Source organism: Canis lupus, chromosome 17, assembly GCF_048164855.1.
Source record: "Canis lupus baileyi chromosome 17, mCanLup2.hap1, whole genome shotgun sequence".
In the NCBI taxonomy this organism is placed as follows: Eukaryota; Metazoa; Chordata; class Mammalia; order Carnivora; family Canidae; genus Canis; species Canis lupus.
In genome coordinates this window covers 29,276,218-29,300,724 of record NC_132854.1, presented here as the reverse complement: position 1 = coordinate 29,300,724, position 24,507 = coordinate 29,276,218, and the positions used below count along the sequence as shown (strand labels likewise).

Below are 24,507 nucleotides of genomic sequence, written 5' to 3'. Positions count from 1 at the left end.
ATTCTAGCTCTACCTTTATTTCAACTCCAGACACATTAATCCAACTGCCTACTGGAAATTACCATTTAGATGTCTCACATTTTCCTAAAACCTAAGATGTCTGAAATAGAATTCATCATCTTCCCATTAACTGCAACTTCTTCCATTTTTCCTATAACAAAAATGACATGCCCCAATTGCCTAACCTGAAACCCTGACTCCTCATTGTCTCTTCTTCTCTACTTGCCATTAATCACCATGTCTGCTTAAATCAGCTACCTAAATATATCTCCTCTCTGTCACCTCTTTTCCCCTTCCCTACCTCGTGCCCTGCCTTTGTCATCTCTGGACTAGGATACTGGAAGATTCTCCTAATTACATCTCCTCTTCTAGTCTTGTTTCCCTCTAATTCATCTTCTTCCTTCCCAACAAAGTGGTTTTTCTGAAATGCAAATATACCAGCACATGGACAGCTTAAAACTCCTCAAAGGTCCACATTGCCTCATGTTCAAAATTCTTAGCTTAGCAAATCTCTCTGACTACCCTCTTTCTGCATCTCCTGTTGTACCCAGACAGAATGATTTGTTTGTGGTTCCCAGGATACATTGATAGTTCTCAGTTTTGTGCTTTTGTTCCCAATCTTCTTTTCTAGAAGGGAGGCTTCTTATCCCTTTCTTTTTATCCATACCCCCACCAAAGAAAATCTACTTATCCTTCAAGATTTTCCAGACTCAGCTCAAGGCTTCTCATCCCTATTAAACCTTTTTTGAACCACTTAACTGTCAGGGTAGAATTGACTATAGGCTCATTTGGGTTTCTACTGTACTTAATAGAATATGAAGTACTTTTAATTTTTTATTTCACTCACTTTTTAATCTATCTATACCTCTTTATGAACAGTTTTTTTTTCTTTCCTCAACACTTAGTGCCAATTTCTGGCGTATAGCATGCTAAATATATTTGGATTGTTTGCTTGATGTGTACCCTTGAAGAGTTTTTTCTTATTACCAAGAGTAAGAAAACTGATATAAGGTTCTTATATTTTGTTTCCTTTTCCTTATCATAAAACTTCCCTCTGCCTGTATTACTAAATGTTAGTGATGGAATTAACACTTTAGATGGAATAATTATCTTGCTTTATGTTGTTTCCTATCTTCAACATTTCTAAGCCACCGTAAGTTTTATTAACATTTTGTTATAGAGCTAACACCTTAAGAATGTTAGAATTGAAATAGATTTCTACAAACACGTTTAAAGAGCCATTTACCGGGTTTTGCTATCATCATTGTTAAAATATCTTCTTTCTTCTATTAAGGCACCATTGCCTCTTGCTAATTACAGCAAGTATGTAGAGAGAGTCAGCCTCTTATCACTTCTGATTTGGTGGTTTGGTATGGTTCCTATGGACATTATTGTCAGAAACTGATCTGGGATGTAGATTTGGTAGATTTGATCAGTTGTTTCAAGGGAAACTTATTTACTCCTTACTTTGGAAGTTTCATTCAGAATGTATTGAGAGCTTAGCCTCTTCCAGTCACTGGATAGAGAGTAAGCATGACGGCTTACCTGAAGGAATTTATACTAGAGATGGAAGATGGGCTGGTTGCCTAGAGAGCTGTAACATGAAGATAGGATAAAGGCCAAGAGAAATGTACAAAGTGTTGTTGGGTCATAGAAGGGAGAAGTAGTTCTAGTAAGGTGACCCAGGGAAAGCGTCATGAAAGAAGAGACTTTTAAGCTTGGTTTTGAAAATTGAGCAAGATTTCAACAGGTGAAGTTTGGGAATGACATTGAACACTAAATGGCATGGGTGATGGGTTGAGGTGGAAAAAGCGTGTGGTGTGTGAAAAAAAGAAGTGGAGGGATGGGTACTTCCAGAGGATGTTGAAAACTGGAAAGATAAATTACAGTCCTAGGGAAAGAAGCCCTTCTTTCCTTCCTAGGCCTTACCAACAATCAAGACTCACACGAGACTTTTGAACAGAGATGAACTTTTTTTTTTTTGGCTATTATCTACCCACAGTAACATATTATATTCCCCTTATCTTTTATACTCTGCATTTGCAAAGAAACTGCCATGATATCACTTGTTTGGAGACGAGACGTTCTTCTCTAACCACTTTGAAATCACGTTTTTGTTTTTTTTTCCCTTACTCAGTCTTTTGGCACAGTGTTTTGCTATTTGAACTTCAGCCACACTTTTTTTTTTTTTTTTTTGTTCTTTTGGGGGCACTGCTGTTAGAAACTAACTGATGTGGAGTATAAGATATTACTTAATTACATCCACTGCCATAAAAGGTTCTTATCAAAACCTTCTAGCTCACTACCTGTTATTTGATTTGAATATTATAATCTACACCTAATATCTGTTGTGTTATATTAATGATGCATACTGAGAAATATTCTCTTGGGAATGTCATACTACTCCTTTTGTTCATTACTCTTTTTAAGATAAAAAAATTTCAGATTTCACCCACTCTTTTGAGGGTGGGGTACATGCCCTGTTGGACATATGTTGTGACTCTTCTCCCAGTTATGGCTTGCTGTTTCATTCATCTTAAAGGAATATTTAGAAACAGTTTTATTCAAATATAGTTTATATACCATAAGTCCACCTATTTTAAGTATCCTATTCAATACATTTTAGCATGTTTACAGATCTTGCAACCATCACTGCAATATAATTTTAGAATATCACTACTGTACTAAAAAAGAAAATTTGTACTTAATTACAATCATTCCCCATTCCCACCCTCAGCCCTAGACTGAGTTTGTCTTTTTATATTTGCCTTTTTTTGGGATATTTTATATAAATGCAGTTACACAACTTGTATCCTTTTGTGTCTGGCTTCTTTTGCTTAGCATGTTTTTGAGGTTCATCCATGTTGTAGGATGCATCGGTGCTTTCCTCTTATTGCCAATAGGATTCCATTGCATGGATATACCACATTCTGTTTATCCATTCACCAGTTGATGGACGTTTGAGTCATTTCCACTTTTTGCCTGGTGTGAATAATACTGCTATAAACAAGACCGTATAAGTTTTTGTGTGGACATGTTTTCATTTCTTTTTGATAGATGACTAGGCTCTAGTTTCTCTGCATCCGTATCCACAATTATTATTGTCTACTCTTTTTGATTATACCCATTTTAGTAAGTGAGATGGTATCTCATTACAGTTTTGATTTGCATTTTCCTGAGGACTAATGATGTGGAGCATCTTTTTATGTGCCATTGGCCATTTTATTTGTTCTATGGGTAAATGTCTATTTACATCTATTGCCCATTTTTTAATTGAGTTCTTCTTATTATTGAGTTGTAACAGTTTTAATTTAAATACAAGTCTATCAAATATATGACTTACAAACATTTTCTCCCATTCGGTGAAAAATTTTTTTGTCTTTTCATTTTCTTGATGGTGTCTTGTGAAGCACAAAATTTTTAAATTTTGACAACATCTATTTTATCATTTTTACTTTTATCTCAGTGCTTTTAGTGTTCACTCACTTTTTTTGAGATATGAATCAGGTTAACTTATGGAAACTCTAGAATATTTATGATTACATAATAACTCGAGGCCTTTATCACTTTACTTGCACGAGAGTTGGGTCTGCTCCCTCTGGAAGCATTGATTTGCTGCTGCAGATTTCCTTAAATTACAGCGGTGAATTAAAATTACTTTCAGCTCTGAGGATGCTCTGCCTCCACAAACTTTTCCTTTTCCTTTTCACTATCCTGAAGTAATAACAAATCTGTTCTGAGAGTTTCAGAGTGCGTCATCTGCCCAGCTGACAGGGGGTCCTAGCACCGTAATAATCACACAGTACATTTAAAGATAGCCCGTGTGCCTGCTGTTGTTGGAAATGGACTATCCAAGCCTGGTCTCCCAGACTTTGTCCAGGCAGCAGAATTAAGCTGTGAAAGGGCCTGGACTAGCAGCCGGAAGACCTGGGTTGTAGTCCTGAACCTACATCTTACTTGTTTTCTGACTTTGATAAAATTAATCTTACTGACATGTAATTTTTTCGTTTAGATATTGAAGTTTTGGATATCTAATGTCTCTTTTTTACAGCAGTGGCTCTCAGTGGTGGTGGTGGTGGTGAGGATGGTGGTTCCTGCAAATCCCCCACTGCCCTGGGCTAATTGCAAAACATTTTTGCTAATAATAACTGAGGGAGCACCACTGTATGCATTGAGTAGAGGCAAGGATGCACCTAAACACCCTACAATGCCAACTCCTACAACAAAGAATTATCTAGCCCCAAATAGCAACAGTGCTTGAGAAGTCCCACTTTAGACCATAGTTTTTATGAGTATTTTGAAAGAAAATTCCCGGGATCCCTGGGTGGCTCAGCAGTTTAGCGCCTGCCCAGGGCGCGATCCTGGAGTCCCATGATCGAGTCCCGCGTTGGGCTCCAGGCATGGAGCCTGCTTCTCCCTCTGCCTGTGTCTCTGCCTCTCTCTCCTCTCTCTATGACTATCATGAATTAAAGAAAAAAAATCTTTAAAGGAAAATTCCCCAGTCTTGTTTTATCCAAGTATTTCTTTTTTTCCACAGTGCGGCTCCAAAGTGGAGCCTCTCTGTCCACTCTGATTCATAATTATTGTCTTTTCATTTTCAGAATTGCTGTGCTACTTATTACATCACAAATAAGCATAGCATAATAAAACTGTACATATAAATAATTTCTTTTTAAGGAGTCGAAAAAATATATTTATAAGCCAATCAATTAAAATATTTTATTTATAAGATTTTCACTTTTTGTCATTAAAGTAATTCTGGGCATTATGAACATTTTTAATCACAGCTGTTCTCTTCCAGGTACCTGCAGCCTCCACTAACTCACAGTTCACAGTAATGTGAAGACTACAAATGTGGCCAGTGTATATATCAGGGGCATTTAAGAATCTTTCCCAGGCCCAGTCCATTTTACACTTTTCACGGGGGCTCAATCCAGCAAGGAAAGATGTGGTTTCACTCAGGGGAGTAGAGACCCCACTCATGCTCATTTAGGGACAATCTGCCAGCCAAGGAAATGAAGGCAGGGCCTGTGTGGAGATTTTGTAGCAAGACACTCAGGGGATTTGTTTTAGAAACTAAATTTCCTTGCACTTTCCCTCTGCAAGTTGCTCTATTTTTAATATCTCCCTATTTCTCCACTATATCATGTAGATTATGAGTTATTATCTTTGCCAAAAAGAAACACAATAGAGAGCATGTCTTTGGAATCATTCATGGAAACATGAAACAGCACCAGATGCAGGACTGACCCCTTGAGGATGACTCCTCATTATGCCCCCAAGGCTGACATTTAACCATTGATGACTTCTGAGTAGGGCCCTCTGACCAATAGCACATCAATCAATAGTGTGCTCCTAAGCCCACATTCCCAGAATCACTTCTTCTCTTTAGAGCTCACCCCATTTATTCTCATTAGTTGTTTCACTCAGATAGTATAGCTAAAATGCAAAGGCAACTGCAAGAAACTTATAGAGAAGAGACTGGATTGCATGGTAGACATCAGTTGTTTCACAAACATGAAAATACAGCGATTTCTCATTTTAGTTTCCCGTTAACAGGTTAGTATAAGAATCTCTGTCCTCCTTTTGTGGAATGTGTTTTCCTAATTGTCTTCACTGAGCCTTAATTTGACCATATGGACTCTGTGTGCATGTATGTGTGTGTGTGTATGCATGTGCACGCTGAGGGGTTAATCTGCTCAATTAGCATTGGATTTTACATGATATTCTCTCTGTGGAATATCCACTACTCCATTGCATAATTTTACCAAATAAATCCAACTTGTAGACTTTTATTTTATTCATTTATTCAATTGTTATTTGATAAAAGATTTTTAGGAATCAAATAGATATTTTTATTAATAAATTTTAATTTTTAGAAGAGTTTAAAGATTTACAGAAGAATCGAACAGAAAGTACAGAGTTGCTGTATACCTCATGCCCCTCCTATTCCCCCAGCTTTCCTATTATTAACAACTGGCATGAGTGTGGCACATTTTTTATAATTGTTGATGAGGTATTGATATAGTATTATTAACTAAAGTCCATAGTTTAGGTCAGTTTTCATTCTTTGTATTGTACAGTTCTGTGAATTTTGCCAAATGCACAATATTATGCATCCACCATTATAGTATCAGAATATTTTCACTGCCCTAAAAATTCTCTATGTTCTGTTTTTCAATACCTTCCCTCACTGATCTCTTCACTGTCTCCATAAATTTGCCTTTTCTAGGTTGTCATATAATTAGATTCATACAGTATGTAGCCTTTTCAGATTGGCTTATTCCACTTAACGATATGCATTTAAGGTTCCTCTTTATCTTTTGACCTCATAGCTCATTATTCCTCCTCTTCCTCTTCCTTCTTTCTCTCCTCCTTTCCTATCTTCTTCTTCTTCTTCTCTCTCTCTCTCTCTCTCTTTTTGATATAATATTTCATTATGTAGATGTACCACAGTGAGTTGGTCTATTCACCTATTTAAGAACATGTGAATTGGGATGCCTGGGTGTCTCAGTGGTTGAGTGTCTGCTTTTGGCTCAGGGCATGATCCCGGAGTTCTGGGATCAAGTCCCTCATTGGGCTCCCCACAGCAAGCCTGCTTCTCCCTCTGGCTATGTCTCTCTCTGCCTCTCTCTGTGTGTGTCTCTCATGAATAAATAAATAAAATCTTTTAAAAAAACCATGTGAATTGCTCCCAATATTTGCAAATATAAATGAAGCTACTATAAACATTCTTTCATGGATTTTGTGTGGTCACAAGTTTTCAACTAACTTGGGCAAGTATCTAGTAATACAAGTGCTGTATCATAAGATAAGAATGTGTTGGGATCCCTGGGTGGCACAGCGGGTTAGCGCCTGCCTTTGGCCCAGGGCGCGATCCTGGAGACCCGGGATCGAATCCCACATCGGGCTCTCAGTGCATGGAGCCTGCTTCTCTCTCTCTGCCCCTCTCTCTCTCTCTCTCTCTGTGACTATCATAAATAAATTAAAAAAAGAAAAAAAAGATAAGAATGTGTTAAGCTTTGTAAAAAAAAAAAAAAAAATGCCAAACTGTCTTTCAAAGTGGTTCTACACTTTGGCCTTCCCACCAGCAATGAATAAGACTTTCTCATGTTCCACATCCTCCCCAACATTAGGTAATATAAGTGTTTTGGATTTTAGCCATTCTAATAGGTATATACAGATATCCCATTGTTATTTTAATTTGCAATTCTCTAATGACATTGAACATCTTTTCATATGTCTATTTGTCATCTGTCTGCTTTGGTGAGGTATCTGTTCACATCTTCACCCACTTTTTAATTGGGTTGTTTTCTTCTTAGAAATTCTTTGTATATTTTGGATTCAAGTTGTCTATCTGGCTTTTTTTTTCAAATATTTTTCTCCCTCTGGCTTGTCTTTTCATTCTGACAGTGTCTTTTACAGAGCAGGAGTTTTTAATTTTAATGAAGTACAACTTATCCATATTTTTCTTTCATGGATTGTGCTTTGATGTATCTAAAAACTTGCTGACCCAAGGTCACCTAGAGTTTATCCTATGTTCTCTTCTAGAAGTTTTATAGTTTGCATTTTTGTAGTTAGGTCTATGAACAACTTTGAGTTAATTTTGTGAAAGGTTTATGTAAGGTCATTATTTTGATCCTTCCTTCCTCCCTCCCTCTCTTTCTTTCTTTCTTTCTTTCTTTCTTTCTTTCTTTCTTTCTTTCTTTCTTCTTTCCTTTCTTTCTTTCTTTTTTCTTTCTTTCTTTCTTTCTTTCTTTCTTTCTTTCTTTCTTTCTTTCTTTCTTTCTTTCTTCCTTCCTTCCTTCCTTCCTTCCTTCCTTCCTTCCTTCTTTCTTCTTTCTTTCTTTCTTTCTTTCTTTCTTTCTTTCTTTCTTTCTTTCTTTCTTTCTTTCTCTCTTTCTTCTTTCTCTTTCTTTCACATGTGGGCATCCAATTGTTCCAGCACCATTTGTTGAAAATACTATCATTTCTTCATTGGTTTGTCTTTGCTTCTTAGTCAAAAATTAGGTGATTATATTTGTGTGGGTCTATTTTTGGGCTCTTTATTTGGATCCATTGATCTATATTGGTCTATTCTTTTACCAATGCTACACTTTCTTGATTTCTACAGCTTTATGGTAAGCCTCAAAGTAGGGTAGTCTCAGTCCTTTGATTTTGTTCTTCTGCTTCACTACAATGTTGAGTGTTCTGGGTCTTTTGCTTCTCCAAGTAAACTTTAGAATCAGTTTGTCAATACTCATAAAATAACTTGCTACAATTTTGATTTGGATTGCTTTTAACCTATAGGTCAAGTTGAGAAGAACTGACATCTTAACAATGTTGAGTCTTCCTGTCGATGAACATGGAATATCTTTCTATTTATTTAAATTGTCTTTGATTTCATTTACTTGACTAGTAATTTTTCTCATATAGTTCTGGTACATATTTTGTTAGCGTTATATCCAAGTATTTCATTTATCTGGTGCTAATGTAAAGAGTGTTGTGTTTTTAATTTCAAAATTCAATTTTTTATTATTAGCATATAGGAAAGCAATTAAATTTGTATATTAACAAATATAAAACTTGCAACTTTGCAGCCTTGCACTTAGTTTCAGGAACTTTTGTTGATTCTTTGGGATTTTCTCCATAAACAAAGCATGTCATTTGTGAACAAAGACAGTTTTATTTCTTCCTTCTCAATTGGTATACTTTATATTTCCTTTACTTATGTTTTCAAGGAAAAATTTTCTTTTATTTTTAGCATTTTCTAAGACTTCCAGTATAATATTGAAAGGCAGTGATGAGAAGGGACATACTTGCTTGCTCTCAGTGTTAGTAGGAAAGCATCTAGTTTCTTACCATTAAGTATGATATTGCCTGTTAGCTTTTTGTAAATATTCTTTGTCAAGCTGAGGAAGATTCAGTTTATTTATAACTTGCTGAGATTTTTTAAGAATCATGAATAGGTGTTGGATTGTGTTAAATGCTTTTTCTGCACCCATTGATATCATATACTTTTTATTTTTTAGCCTGTTGATGTAATGGATTATATTAACTGATTTTCAAACGTTGAACCAGCCTTGCATGGCTGGAATAAATCTCACTTACTCCTGGTGTATAATTTTTTTCATAGGTTGTTGGATTTGATTTGCTAATATTTTCTGGAGGATTTTACATTTATGTTCATGACAGATATTAGTCTATAGTTCCTTCCTTGGAAGGTTTTTATCAAATGCTTTTCTATTTCAATTCTGCCTAATATGACATCCAAATGGATTACCATTTACCAATAGTTATTAATAGAATTATTTTTATCTTACAATTTTTAAAGTATCCAGGTTGAATTAGATAAAGAAAACTAGTTCTCAAAACCAGGACTAAAAAAAAAAAAAAAAAAAAAAAACCAGGACTAATAGAGAGCCCCCCCCCCTCAATATTATTAAGAGTTGGCTTAATCAAGAGTTGGCTTTTATCTTAGACATGGTTAACCAATTATATAAAAGCAATTTACCATGTTTAAGGCCATGGATCTGATACAGATTTCCTTTCATACTCATCAAAAGCTTAAACAAATGTGGTTGAGAAAAAAAGTGACTCACAAACAAACTTATGATTTCTATCTCAATACCAAGAATAGGGGTTTCAGTGGGATAATATTTTCAGTTACTTATTATTTTTGAAAAATAACTTACACAGTGGAGAAGAGACCCAGTAAGTTTAAAGTTTCAGATCTGTTAAGAAGAACTATAAATGCTTGATAGGGCATGATTAGGACTTACATTATTGTATTTACATTTATTTATTTATTTATTTTAAAGATTTTATTTTATTTATTCATAGAGACAGAGAGAGAGAGAGAGAGAGAGGCAGAGACACAGGCAGAGGAAGAAGCAGGCACCACACAGAGAGCCCGAGGTGGGACTCAATCCCGGGTCTCCAGGATCACGCCCCGGGCTGCAGGCGGCGCTAAACCGCTGCGCCACCGGGGCTGCCCTGTATTTACATTTATATTTGATTTATCTTGAGGGATATGTACACTGTCACATTTGCAAATGACATAACAAGGCATTATGAAACTGAATGCTGTTCAGACAAATTACTTATTTTTATGTTTATGACTTATTCTGTTATTTATATCCATGTTCTACCCAGTATTTCTGGAGGCCAACATTAATATCATTTAACAGTTGCATGATTAAGAGCTTGATACAGTGATTACCACTCCCAGGCTTATTCTGTTGTCATCTCTGAAATGCCTATACACAGAACAAAAATTGCACAATCTGATTACATTCTACTCTGTTAGCCCTTAATAATAATAAGTAAGATTTATAGGGTGTTGCAGTGTACCAAGTGCTAATATGTTACAGGCATTAATTCATTAAATTATTACAACAACCCTATGAGGCAGGTATCAATAGTATCCTTTATTTTATACATGAGGTACCTGAAGCACAAAGAGGCTACAATATGTACAAGACCACCCAGCTAGCAGTTGATACAACCAAGACTTAAACTCGAATATTAGGAATTTAGAACTTTCTCTCATCTACTATGCTATACCAACTTCCAATTAAAGAAGAGACAATAGAAGCAAATACTTTCAACTCTCTTTAAACAATCTCTCTATTTCATCTTTTGGAATCTTATAGACACTTTGGACAAAATATAGAAAGAAAATAATTTTATTTAATCCCTTTGAAGTAATCTTCATATTTTATTATAAATTTAACATGATTTAAATTAAATTTATGGTTAAAATACCCAAAGGGGATTTATTAACTCCCCTAATTGGGGAATCTTGAATACCTCTGACTTCAGGAACAGCTGGATCCAGAGGCTCAAATCCTGTTCTTAATGTTGGTCTCTCTACATATCTTGAATACATTTTTTTTATGGGATAGGCCAAATGGCCTTCAGTGGGTACATCTTAGTAGCTTAACAACTCCAAGGGAATAATTACATTTCTATTAATAATGTTTTTATCGGAGTTCAAGAATCAACTCCATGATTTTACTGAAACCTACTCAATTGACAAACCTCGTAAAATTGAGATGGTACTGTATGATGCTATAAATTGTAGAGACTTTTAGAGTTTTAGCCTCTTTTTTATTTACTTTTAGTTGGGAGTATAAATTATCTTATTAACATTGTCTACAGCTCACATTAATCCATTTTTAATGAAGAATTAACTTAAAACACTTTTATAGAGATGCTCATTCCAATTTTGTTTTTAATACACTGCTCCCATGTGTTCTGATTATTCATGTTCCTGTTCCAACTGGGATGTCAGAGGAATGAAAACCCCTCCCTGAAGAGTGAGAAAGGTGAACTAATTCTGAGTAAAGTCACTAGCCTGGGTAAGGACTTGACAAGGGCAGATTAACTGATAATCTTCTGACAAGTTTCTCTGCCTTCCAGACAATCCCTCACTGACAATGTCATGAAGGCCATGGCCAGCTCCACATGTAATAGGATGTTACCACTCTCTGAAGCTATATAGTATCCTGTTTGGTCTCTAAGAATACACATGGAAGCTTGTTTTCCTCCATCATCCAGGTGTTCTAGGTCTTCCCTAGAGCTTATGAGTGTCCCAGGAAAGGGCAGACAGCTGTCCACAAAGAATAGGTAAATGATATGTACAAAACTCAAGGCATAGCCAGGTTCATGATTCTCCCCCATGCCATAGTATAGTAATTTTTCACTCATATGGATGATTGGAAGGTGAGATCTTGCAGTGCAGCTGGTCTTTGCAAACTGTCCTCATTCAGTAAGGCTGGAGCTGGCCCTCTGGTCCAGCATAGCACCTGTACACTGGAACAACATTTTTGATAGTGATCCTTTTCTTGGACTACATCTTGGTACTTTTCTGAAATATGTGCATTCTGAGACCTTCCTCTGGTATGGAGACTTAATTAGACATTTCAAACACAAACCAAGTCCAGTGCCGTCTTACTTGGCCCTTTCTCCCTTCTCTCATTCTCTTCTGGATCTGAAGCCACTCCTGATTCCTCTCGCACAACCCCCCCCCCCCAATGTTTCTTTTCTTCCACTGTAGGGCTTGATGGCCACTACTTCAGGGCCCAAGGTAAGACCTTAGCAACATGAAAGTGTATTGACTCTTTGAACGCCCCCCCCCCCCACCTTTTACCAATATAAGTACTCTTAGGAGTACAGAGGTTTTCTTTTACCTTGGGAAGTTACTCTCTTTATAAGAGTGAGACAAATGGCTTCACAATTAGTAAAAGTAAAAACAATTGAATTAAACATATGAACTGAACTTTTTATATCTTGCCTCTTTTCTGCTACATAGCTATCCAATCTGCTTAGCTTGAGGAGGTTGCCAGTTCCTTATCTACACCTTTTTTCAGGACCAAGCAGAAATGCAAATGTGCCACTGTTCCTTCTTCCTTCCAGATCATTCTTGCCCTATCACTATCCAATAGAACTTTCTGGAATGATGTTGATGTTCTGTATCTGTTGCTATTGAGCACTCAATTCGTGGTTAGCATAATTGAAAAGCTTAGTTTATGAAACTCAAGTGTTTTTTTTCTAATATATTTAAATTTAAATAGCTATATGTGACTAGTCGCTATCACACTGACAGATTCCAGGTTTCTACAAAGCACCTTAACAACATATATGAGTAATTTAAAAATGTTCATATATATATGAAATATATTTCTAGAGATTTTATTTACCTAGAGCAGTTTTTAGGTTCATAATAAAATTGAGTGGGTGGTACAGAGATTTCCCACGTACTCACTGCCTCCAGCTTAATATCTGTTATATATATAGATGTGTATCTTCCTTCCTTCCTTCCTTCCCTCCCATCCTTCTTCTCTCCCTTCATCCTCCCCTTCCTTCCTTCTAATGAAGATCCATCTAAGGACAGAGAAAAGAATCATAGAACACTGTTTTCCTACATATTTAGTTTCCTTGTCCATAGAGTAGAGCAGCCAACTTACGAATTTGGATTCAGGCCAGCCTGGATGCAGATCTCTGCCCCACCTTATACTCCCTGCTCAACTCCAGGCACACTCTTCTGCCCCTCCAGCCTCACTTTTCTTATTTATCCAGTGGAGGTAACAACATCTAACCTCAGAGAGTTGTTTTGAAGATTAGGAAGATAACATATGTGAAAGCATCTAGCACAATGCCCAGCACTGAAATTGCCTCAGGACATGGTTGATGTAGTTATTGATAGGGTTTTATTATAATATGATTGATTTGTCCTTGATTTTTTTTTAAATTTTTATTTATTTATGATAGTCACACACAGAGAGAGAGAGAGGCAGAGACACAGGCAGAGGGAGAAGCAGGCTCCATGCACCGGGAGCCTGACGTGGGACTCGATCCCGGGTCTCCAGGATCGCGCCCTGGGCCAAAGGCAGGCGCCAAACCGCTGCGCCACCCAGGGATCCCTGTCCTTGATTTCTTTGAGGTGATAGAGGGCAGGTCTAGATCTTGTTATATATTTAGAAACATTCCATATTTTACTATGCAAAGATGAATAAAACTGTTGTCACTGATTCATTCCCTTAATAAACTCTCATTAATGCCAACCATGTGCCCAATGTGGCCCTAGGAAGTGCGGACGGAAGAGTGAATTAAACAATGAGCTGGCTCAGGGACACTTCTATAGAGTGATTATCATAGAGCAATTAGTAACTGCTCTATTAGGGACAGAGCTGAGTGCTGGGGAAGCCTGAGGGAGGCAGCACTCTGCCTGGGGCAGGTCGCAAAAGTCCTCAGAGAGAAGGTGACTTTTGATAGTGATAATAACAAATACTATCTTATGATAGTCAAGAACTATGTTAAAAGTTTTGCATATTTTATTGGATTTGCTTTTCAGTATGTTATCCTGCCTCCCACCTCATGACCCTCAATGAGAAGTTGCAATATGAGCACAATCTCTAATATGCCATCCAGAAAAAGTGAAGGTACAGGGTTCTCCAAGTGTTTTCTGTGGAAAGCTACCTGAAAAGGACTCCACACTCGAATATATTTGAGAAATAAGTAATGCTTTTGCCTCTTGGAGTATTGCAGTGCATGATGATTTTTATAGGTTCTGAGAAGACTTCTTGAGATTTTTTTTAACTCAGACTTTTCCATAAGGCACCTACAACTAAAAAAATAACTAGGGATGCCTGGGTGGATCAGAGGTTAAAGCGTCTGCCTTTAACTCAGGGCATGATCCTGGAGTCCCAGTATCGAGTCCTACATCGGGCTCCCTGCATGGAGCCTGCTTCTCCCCCTGCCTGTGTCTCTGCCTCTCTCTCTCTCTGTGTCTTTCATGAATCAATAACAGCTTTAAAAAGTAATAAATTTTAAAAAATTTAAAAATAACTAAATGCTGTCATTTACCTTCTAAGCAAGTATCTGTATGCTTTCTGAAATGCTCTTTTTTATGGGTAGAGTCATGAGAGTGATAGTGACTTCTGTTACATATTTTAATGTATTTCTAATGAAAGTGGCATAGGCTTGAATGGGTGGAAGTGGCAGTAGTAGAAACTGAAAAATCGTGAACTGGTAGAAAGTGCAGAACCAGAAAACGGCAGATCTGTATTGTCTAGAAGACTATGTTGTTTAGAAGAGGGTAACTTGCTAAAAATTTCAGTTAAACTTCTGCAGAATTTCAGGAAGTTGATGTCAGGACAAAATGTTTAGAAATGATGTACGTAACTATCATTACACTAATATAAACTAATATTCTCAGTTTATATTATTTTGCTTGCTTTCACTCTTTTTAAAACTGTTCCTAATTAAAATAACCCTTAGTAATTTTTTTCATATTTCCCCAGTATTTTAAAATTTGGTTCTGTAGTATTACCTGTCAATGACTAAAGCTTCTAAAATCACTGAAAAAAAACACTTTATGCAGTTTATAGTATTTAATTGCATGACTGGTTTTCAATGATATTGTGGTCATGACCTGAATTTTCTTACCAAGTGCAATGAATCTTGTGTCTGTTTAATTATTACCATTGGATGAATATCTGTTTAATGTAATGAAACTGAAGTGAGCCTTCTGCTGTTTCACTTCCATATTGTGATGTAAACGGTCCTTTAGAAGATGATTAAACGATCAAGAGTCATATTCCAGGGATTTCTTTCCCCATCCACATCGGATCGGATCACACCTCTTTTGCACTTGGGCTCTTTATTTAAGTTTCTAATTGTCACCAGGTCAGCATTTCCCGGAAGTGGCAGGTGCTCCGTTCAGTGACCTACACATGACAACGTTAAAGCGAGAAGCTCAAACACATCACTCCTCAAAGGGAAGCCAGAAATGGCCAGAACGGAAGAGATGGGGCTTGACAGCACAGCTGCAAAAACATTGTCGCCGACGTGAGCGCCAGGTGCGCCCCTGGTCCGACGTGAGCACCAGGTGCGCCCGGCAGGTCCGACGTGAGCACCAGGTGTGCCCGATGGTCCCACGTGAGCACCAGGTGTGCCCGCTGGTCCGACGTGAGCGCCAGGTGCGCCCGGCAGGTCCGACGTGAGCACCAGGTGCGCCCGGCAGGTCCGACGTGAGCACCAGGTGTGCCCGGCAGGTCCGGGCCGGGCCGGGGGCGGTGCTGGAGAGGACGCCCCCGCACCCCTGAGAGATCGCCTCTGCTGCGAGGGCTGAGGCACAAGCGGTCAGGACGGGGCCTTTCTTTCCCCCGATTTTACAACGCCCATCTCCTCTTTTCCCTACACTACAGTAAGGGGGGAAAATTAACTAAGGGCTTACTTTTTAATTAAATGCAGTACCACTTAGGAAGATGTATGCTAATCTGAGGCCAGATCTGCCGCCCTCAGCTGCACAAGACGCTGGCCCCAGCAGAGGCTGTAAAGCTCTCGATAAGAGAGGCCGGGAGCAAGGTGCAGGTCCCCCAGCGATAACCTCCTGACTCCGATATTATAGGTCTCTCGGCTGGAATTGAGTTCTACATCTTACTCGATGGGCTGTTGTCACAGATGAGTAATGAACACACCCTGCCCGCGTCCCAGGGTGCAGGACGCGGCCGGCCAGGCCACCCGGAGGCCCAGCTGCGGGCGGCGGGGCGGGCGGCGCGGCCAAGGCGGTTAAAGGCGCAGCCACCGCGGCGAGAGCGCGCGCCCTGCGGGGGGCGGGGGTGTCCTGGGGGCCCGGCCCGGAGCCGGTGCATTAATCACGCGGCTCCCCCGGCTAAGGGGCAGAGCCCGGGGAGCAGCCCCGACCCCGGAACAAAGGCAGAACGTGATGAAGGGCGCACCTCTGCCAATGCGGGCTTTGCAGAGGGGCTGGGAAATGAATGGCCCTTACCTCCGCGGCCAGGTGAGGGCGCGAGGCCCGCTAGGTAGCGCGCTTAGGGCAGGGAGTCCGTTTCCATCCCTGCGGGGCTCCTTTGTGACCCCGGACTTGTTCACTGGACGCCTGGGTTCCTTGCAGCCTCCTCGGGAGTGGTAAAGGGACCGCTCTCTGAGGAACAGATAGAAGTTCTTTTTTTTTTTTTTTTAAGATTTTTAAAATTTATTCATTCATGAGAGACAGAGACACAGGCAGAGGGAGAAGCAGGCCCCATGCAGGGAGCTCGATGTGGACCTCGATCCCGGGTCTCCAGGATCACTCCCGGAGCCAAAGGCAGGTGCTAAGCCGCTGAGCCACCCAGGGATCCCCCTTGATAGGGGTTCTGAATTAGTTTCTGGTTAGGATTTTAAGAATCACGTTCGGGTAACTTCTAGGACGTAACAGATGACACCATTAAGTAGGGTTTTAAAATCCGCACGTGCAACGCATTTATCTATTATTCTTAAGATTACCATTGCATCGAGAACCTGACCAGCTGTCTGCACTGAACTCTGATGTTCCATTTGACCATTTCCTCTCTTGAAATTGGAAGTGGGGGTTGGGTGAACAGAGAGAGAGAGAAAGAGAGAACATGCTTCTAGCCAAGGATAGCAAACCTTTAAGAGCGGAAATTGAAAACATGTGACCTTTATCTGCACGGTTTTTAGGAATGATGATTTAGAGGGAAGTAAACCAATTGACATTTTCTTTATATTTTTATAGTGATCATATTGCACTGAATTATGTGATGAAGTGATTTATTTATAACAATCTTATTTGGAAAGATTTATATAATCTTCACATTTGGCAAAATAGTTCTAGTGCTGATTTTAAGAAAGGTATTAAGTCAGAAATTCTTGGAAGAAGGATGGAGAATGTGGAATTAAGTAATAATGAGTAAGTGGAGCACTAGTTCAGATCAGGGGAAAAATAGGAGAGACAAACTTACCCCAGCTTCAAACCACCAGCCCCTGAGGGTGGGTGTCTGGCCTGGGTGACAGAGTGCAGCAGGAAACTTGCTGTCTAGCCAGTCACTTGCAGGAGAGGACAGATAGTCCTCTGCGTTCCTTTTTCTTTGCAATGATGCAATTGTGTTGGAGGTACCTAGCAATCTGGGAGAAGTATGTTTCTTTCTTGCGATTCAGTTTCTTGCGATTCACTAATTTTTCATTTTTCATCACTGTGATATGGCAATGTCCCACCTCTGCACTCCCCCTATTCTATGCTGATTAGAGATGAAGCAAGTTAGAAACTTTGAACTAGTTGTCAACTGACCTAGAATCTAGTTCTGCACTGATGCTAATTGTTTGGCCTTTGGCAAGTGGTTTCATCTTGGGGAGTACAAGGGGCCTCCTTTTTCCCATCTGTAAAATCCACACTTGACCATGGAGTTTCGTTGGCTCTTTGCTCATCCTCTGTAAATGCAATTAAACTATAAAGTCTTCACCTGTCTCTACTTGCCTTTGAACAAAGGATTCAGAAATTGAAATGAAAGGTCTATGATGAATTAGGATACACTGCCTATGCCAACAGTATGTTTTGCTAAACTCATGTGCATAGTATATGAGATAAAGTACCCTAGTGCCTTAAATATGGGGAAACCTTATATTTTTAGATGATAACATAGAACGGCCCAGTAGCTCCAAAATTAACACATCAGTTACCGTAACTTTTGATGCCCAATCTGTAAGACTGTCCCCCTCTGATTTTTTCTCTCAGCTTATCTGTGTGGTTTGGGCTCACTTCCTGACTGCAGTCAGACCCTCACCTATCATTATAATACAGTGCTCTGAATCTAAAGCAGATCCATTTCCGTCGGAATTGTGGTACATTAGTTAGCATGTATCCCATGCAAAAACTACCCAGGCCTTTGTGGGGTTGCAGAATTCTCCTATCAGCAAGATAATCCCTCCCCCCCCGCCAGAAATAAAAGAGTTGAACCCAGAACTCATAGCCAGTCTTATTTCAGAAGAACAGTTGACTGTACCATCACTTAAAGTAAATCAGAGAGTCCTATTTTGAGCCAGGGAAGAAAGAGATTGAACAAGTACATCATGATTTGGAAAATCAATTCTGTTAGTTAACCTTCCACCCACAGCAGTACCCCAATAGGCTCAGGTCAAATGAGTATTAATGAATGTTTTTCTGAATATGTGATTCTAATGAACAGGGTCATCATATTGTTATTTTTTACACTAGTTTTTTCAATTTTACAAATGGCTGAATTAGCTTTAAAAATATACAAAATGCATGATTTCCAAAAGAGCAGGGGAAAAAATTCTCACAACTACAAGACTCTGAGCATAAGACTTAAAAGTCTAATTTAGTTTAAGATATTGATTGTAGGTAAGAATCTAAAAATGTTATTTAGCTACAAAACACATTAAAAAATATATATACACACATATGTATATATATATTTTTTCTCCATATTAACATTACTCAGGTGGTGTTCGTTTTGATTCTTGTGGAAGTATCAAGAAACCAACTTTGTAGTGTACTAAAGACGGATAGAGCAGATAAGATCATGGAAAGCACGAGTAAGTGTTTTTTCCTTGCTATATAGAGATTATAATTGGTGAGAAAAATCTTCTGGAATGGAAATAATTCCAATGCTTGCTCTTCTGAAATGAGTGCTCTCTTTTTAGAGTTTGCTGTGGCTCTTGCTCTTACATGTTCTAATGCATTTGAATTTCTGCTAAAAAGAAACCAAGTTCTTGTTAGAATTTAAAGCACAAATCCATTTCTGCCTAGCAGTCTTGTAGCTGCACATTCCCTGAAGTGTATCCCATCTGCTTTTGGGAGCTCTCATTGCAATATGCAGTGATTGCAGGATAAGCACACCATTTTCCTGTCAATACTTTCCTATTAGCCTCCTGGATCCATACATCATCATCTTGCTGGCCTGCAGTTTGCTTATCTTTGTCTCCGAGGCTGCCTTTGATTTATCTAACACCCAAGCTAATGAGGCATGGAGCCCAGGGTGGCTCCAAGGATAATGCACTCCTGTATAAAAATGCTTAAGGAAGGATCAAGTGCTAATCCATTCTAGACTAAAAGGCCTAGCCCTTCAACAAATGTTGTATTTCTTAATCGCTAAACTAAGACTATAATAGCTCCCCCTTAAGCTACTACCATCAGTAAAACTATACACACTAACTACATGCAATTTACCAAAAGAACTAAAAATTGGATTTTAATTTGTGCTTCCCAAAAAAGAAAAAGCCAAAAAATAGTTTCTATCTTAGCAATAGTTATCACCATTATTTGACAGCATTCTTATGCAAAAATAAGTTAGCTTTAATATTTAATTTACAGTAATAGTTTTATATTCCCTCGCTGGGACCTATGTTTTTCCAAAGACAAAAATAACAGAAGCTACAATGTTACTGTGGCAAGGATAAATCAAGCCAGCTATTTCAATAATGGAGGTAATTACAAAGTGTACATATCTGAAATGTACCGAGTGGTTAGGGTTGTTTAATTAACATAAAAATTTCAATATCTTCAGCAAGTGTATTGGTATCACAAAAGCATTGTTAAAAATGTATTTTAAAATAGTAATGATTTTCACTATTTCAGTTATACACATTTTTAGCCATACAAACACTGATTTTTACCGATACATGGTGGATTGTACATCATTGCAAACATACAGCACAGGCTGAAGAAGCTAGTGACTATTTAACTTGGTCAATATAAATAACTAACCTAGAAATGTAGTCCCAAAATATTTCTCTTAGAAATAATGTCCAAATAGGACACCTATATTAAACGATCTGCATAGATAACTCCCAAATATCTACTCCTCCTTACTTATTTTTTCAGGATAAAGAGCCCAGTGTATGGAGGTTTTCTTAAGATGTTTTGCTCTTTCTATTGATCATATGCAATGAGCAGGAGGACGCAGTAGATTCTTCCCCTTGTGAATTTTTCACCAATAGTGGGCTCAAAAGTATTCTATTTAAAAGCAAATATGGAAGGAAGGAAAAGGAGAGAAGAAAGAAAATGAGAGAGGAGAGAGAAGTAAGGGAAGGAGTGGGGAGAGTGAAAGACACATAGAGAAAATGAAAAGAAAAATACCAGTCTGCAACTAGATCGTGCCAAAAATCCCGGGAGAAGAAAGGTTCACTCAGTACCATGGTGCAACAAGAAAATCCTTCACCCCGTTGGTTCACTTTATGCCCCTGAGGACTTGACCAAGGTAATAAGTCCCTTTCTTGGTCACTAACTGACATTATTGAGAACCAGGGTGAAATTTAATGATGTGACATTATTAGGAATTGTTCTTGAGATGTAAATGATCTTTGGTTGGTTTATTTAAGTCACATAGAGAACCTAGTTTAGAATGAAAATTACTTATTGATTATTAGAGCAATTAACAGAATAAATTTTAGTGCTGGTATTAACATTTTCCTAAAGTCCAAAACTGTTTTGGCTTAAACTGAGCAGAACACTTACTTGGTCTGGGGCTCAGAGATTATCTTCTATGCAGAAATTTATCTTTAAAGGATTAATTTTTTTTTAATTTTTCTTTGAATTTTAGTTAGCATACAGTGCAATATTGGTTTCAGGAGTAGAATTCAGTGATTCATCATTTACATAGAACACCCAGTGCTCATCACAAGTGCCCTCCTTATTTAAAGGATTTTTAAAAAACAATAAAGCAACTGCCAAAATCTATTCTAAAATATTTGAGGTTCTTCCATTTTTGGCTTTAGCCAGGGGCAAAATAAACAAACAAAATGTCAGAATAAGATGGAGCTTCATAAACTTAACTGCACAGGGAATGTAATATTCCATTTTTGCTCTACAGACAAAACCAAACAAAAACCTTTGAGACGAATGAAAGTAGAATCTGTATTGTAGATTTCTTTTTCCCTTTCCTTTTGTTAACATCTATCAGTCCATCAGCATCGTTCATCATTACGGGCTTGATTTCCTTTAGTTGTAGTTTTTTCTTTCTTTTATTAGTCTTTATTTTAAAGATAGAATCAGTTTTTATAACATAGCTTTTGTCAGAACTTATCATCTTTCCTATGACTTCCAAGAAATGAGACTGGTGTGTACAGTTCCATACACAAAGATGTAGAATAAAGTTAATTGGGTGCATAATTCAACACTCAATCTTTGAAATTTGCTTTAATTATTTTGATGTCATGAGCAAAAGTTTTTTGTTTTGTTCGTTCTGCTTGTAACTGTATCATTGCCATTAAACCTCACCTCAGGGTGCCTGCCTATCCCTGGTACTGTGCTGGATACTCTTCAAAAGGAATTCTAATGGACCCAATCGGTTAACTGATAGCCATTGTTATGCGAGGTCTTAAAAGATACCAAAAGCCTGAGTAAGAATTTGGGCTAAATTATTGTAGTGGTTTCTTGGGGTTGCCGCAACAAAGTGATTTAAGACAACAGAAATTTATTCCCTCACAATTCTGGAGGTCAGAAGTCCAAAATCAAGATGTCAGCAGGACAGGACTGTGCTCCCTCTGAATGCTCTAGGGAAGAATCCTTGCCCCTTATCTAGCTTCTAGTGGCTTCTGGAAATCCTTGGCATTCCTTAGTTTATAGCTGCATCACCTTCACATGGCTTTCTCTGTGTGTGTCTCTGTCTTTCTCTGTGTCCTGTCCTCTTCTTGAGAGGACACTTGTCATTAGATTTAGAGTCCCCCCTATTCCAATACATCCTCATCTTCTTTTGATTACATCTACAAAGACTCTAGTTCCAAATAAATTCACAGGTTTTGGAAATGAGAACTTGGTCATATCTTTTGGGGGGTCACAATTCAAGCCATTATACTCATATGTATAAAACCACCGTTTCTCACCTGCTTCATCAACAACAGCTACTGTTTAGTGAGTACCTAGCACTTGGCCAAACACATTGCAAGCTTGCTTTCTTTTCTTTTTTCTTTTCTTTTCTTTTTTTTTCTTTCTTTTCTTTTCTTTTCTTTTCTTTTCTTTTCTTTTCTTTTCTTTTCTTTTCTTTTCTTTTTTCTTTTCTTTTCTTTTTTCTTTTCTTTTCTTCTTTTCTTTTCTTCTTTCTTTCTTTTTCTTTCTTTCTTTCTTTCTTTCTTTCTTTCTTTCTTTCTTTCTTTCTTTCTTCTTTCTTTCTTGATTTTGTTTATTTATTCATGAGAGGCAGAGAAAGAGAGGCAGAGACATAAGCAGAGGGAAAAGCAAGCCCCCTGCAGGGAGCGTGATGTAGGACTGGATCCCAGGAGCCCAGGATCACATCCTGGGCTGAAGGCAGATGCTCAAGCACTGAGCCAACCAGGTGTCCCCACTGCAAGCTTTATAAACCTATGCAAGAAAGTACTCTAATTCCAACTTGCACATTAAAAAAAAAAAAAAAAAAAAAAAAAAAAAATTCCGGGTTTAGAGGCCTTACCCAACACACAGAGTTTGTGAGTGGCACAGCCAGTATTTAAATCCAGGTCCTTTCTATTCCAAAGCCCATGCACTTTTCCCTCTGTGGTCTCTGGATTAAAGAGAACATAAAGTGCTTATACTTGGTTTGGTAAAAGATTCATTCTTTACATAAAAATAACTTAAATATATGTGTAAATATTCAGATTTAAGAGAAGAAACAAATGGTTAGTCAAAGTCCCAAATGAATAACACATCCTGTGAGTTCAGACCCCAAACTTGAGGTATCCTGAAAAACAATGGATATCCCCCATATGACATGAAATATGATGGCCTCTCCCAATGTTCATTTTTTGTAGTTCCAAAGGCACCGCATATTTTAGGAGAAATGTCTGTTAAAAGACATTATAAAGCAGACCAATGAAATTTTTTAAGAAGTTGAAAGAACTGAACAGATTTCTCTTTGGAGAGGTCTTGAGGGGATGATCTTAGATGTGGGCACTCTGCTTATATTAATATAGGTATTTTATTTTCAAATTGCTTTACTGTAAAGTTTATAATTCAACATTATGCTTACTGAAGCTTAAAGTACTTTATAAAAACAGCTTAATTCTATTCCAAGTGAAAAGAGGAGAATGAGTTTTAAATATGCTTTTATTATTTCTTTATTATACAACTGACAGAGACAATAAGATATTCTAACAAGAGCTTGCATTTATTTGGCTTTATTGGTGAAGGTGAGCATTTAAAAATTATATTTCTTGGCCATTTACAATGACTCTTTTGCCTGCTTATGTCTTTAGCTCTTTGTGTGATGTATGTGTTTGGCAGGAAATTGGGCAGTTTTTCCTCCTAATGGTTTGCAAGAACTCTTTCTATAGTTAGGATATTAATGATTTGTTGGTCATATATGTTCCTTAATATTTTTCCCTGCCTACCTATTTTTCCTTAACTTTGCTAATAGCGCTTTCCTTTGAACTCTCTTTCCCTTTTCTAATTCTTATGTCACCAAAGTTATTTCTGTTTCTTTATCAGTCTCTCTTTAAGGCTATATTTTTATTTTTTATTTAAGATTTTATTTATTTATTCATGAGAGATTCAGAGAGAGAAAGAGAGAGAGAGGCAGAGACACAGACAGAGGGAGTAGCAGACTTCCTGCAGGGAGTCTGATGTCAGACTGGATCCCAAGACCCCAGGATCAAGACCTGATTCAAGGGCAGACATTCAAGCACTGAGCCAACCGAGGAGTCCCAAGGCTTCGTTTAAAAAAAAAATTCATATTTTAAGACTATTTTAGAGTTTTCCTAGCATTTTTACAATTTCTACCCTCATCCTCATAATTATGATTTTTTATTTTAATCTGTAATCGATAGGATGATTTTTGGCCCACATTTCAGGTTTTCATTTTCAGAAAGACCAGGAAGGAATACTGTTCTCCTCAAATAAAGTAGCAGTTATGCTATGCCAGAGTGGAGAACGTTGCTTCTTGCCCGGGGAACCTGCTGCAGAGTCTCACTGAAGTTCAAGTTATTTAGCTCCTGCTAAGTAAGTAATATGAGCCAAAATCCATGTGCTGTCACACTGTTTTCCTCATCCTGGTCTCAGTTTCTCCACTTTTGAACTACTGAGTATTGCACTTGCCTGTAATTCTTCAGTTCTTGCCCATTACATAGCTGCTCTTTGATTGTGCCATTTATTAATTAAGATGCCAGACCATGCTTAATGCAAAAGATGAGGGGAAATCACAAGTGAACAGTATAGCCTGTCTGAGCCTGTTTGCTAATCTATAAAGAAGAGATAGCAATACTTCTTCATATGATTGATATGAGAAAATAAGT

General features: G+C 38.0%; 1 long non-coding RNA gene across 1 annotated transcript in view; it reads left to right on the top strand.

Annotated features, from left to right (window-relative positions):
* The first annotated feature begins 16,120 nt into the window (after positions 1 to 16,120).
* LOC140607982 (uncharacterized) overlaps positions 16,121 to 24,507 on the top strand; it is a 114,559-nt gene continuing 106,172 nt past the window's right edge. Inside the window, exons 1-2 of the long non-coding RNA XR_012009924.1 lie at positions 16,121 to 16,288; positions 18,747 to 18,840. This is a non-coding gene — a long non-coding RNA (uncharacterized lncRNA). The remainder of the gene's footprint in view (positions 16,289 to 18,746; positions 18,841 to 24,507) is intronic.